Source organism: Aplysia californica, unplaced genomic scaffold (genome assembly GCF_000002075.1).
Source record: "Aplysia californica isolate F4 #8 unplaced genomic scaffold, AplCal3.0 scaffold00063, whole genome shotgun sequence".
Taxonomy (NCBI): domain Eukaryota; kingdom Metazoa; phylum Mollusca; class Gastropoda; order Aplysiida; family Aplysiidae; genus Aplysia; species Aplysia californica.
The window spans coordinates 1,624,029-1,624,867 of NW_004797333.1; positions in this window are offsets into that span (position 1 = coordinate 1,624,029).

The window sequence follows — 839 nt, forward strand, 5'->3', positions numbered from 1 at the left end:
GTTGGCTTCCACTCAGACCCCTGACAAACGAGCGACATTTTACTGCTCTGGAACAAAAATTGCGCTGGAAAAAAACTGCCGTGGAATGTCGTTTGTTAGTCTGAGTTTTGAATTGTTTATTATAATAATAATAATAATTATAGGGTGTTTTTTTCTGAGAGTCTATTTTCTTGTTTCATTTAAAAAAGAGAAAAAAACACTGCTTTTTACTCGGATGAAATGGTGACTGAAGTCCTTTAAAATTACCGTTGTGACAACACACAGTAGGAGTTAGAGAAGGGAAAGGAAGAAAAGGGGTAGGGGGTTGAAGACGAAGGAGGAGGAGGAGGAAGGGGAGTTGGAGAAGGACCACGAGGAGAAGGAAGGAGAAGGGCGAAGAAGGTCGAACAGGTTGAGAGAGAGCAAGGGGAGATGCAAAGGTGAGGAGGAGGAGAAGGAGGAGGAGGAGGAGGAGGAGGAGGAGAGAGGGAGAGAGAGAGACGAGAGAGAGAGAGAGGGGAGAGTGGGGGAGAGGGGGAGGGGGGTGGAGAAAAAATGTCGGAGAGGGTAACAGTAGAAACAGAAGGGCGAGGAGGTGGGGTGGAGGAGAGGAGAAAGGCAAGTAAGTGGACGGGAGAAAGAGAGGAAGGTAAAGGATTAGTATGTAGGAGAAAGACACAGCGAACTGAATGACAGGAATACAGGAATGGGAAGATAAGGAGAAAATAGACAATGAAAAGGTGCAAGGGATGGGATGGACCGAAGAAGAAGGCGAAACAAAAATTAATGACGATTGTAGAAAAGCTTTGAAACTGCCCAACCTTTCTTTCGAAATTGTATGTGTGTGTGTGTGTGTGTGT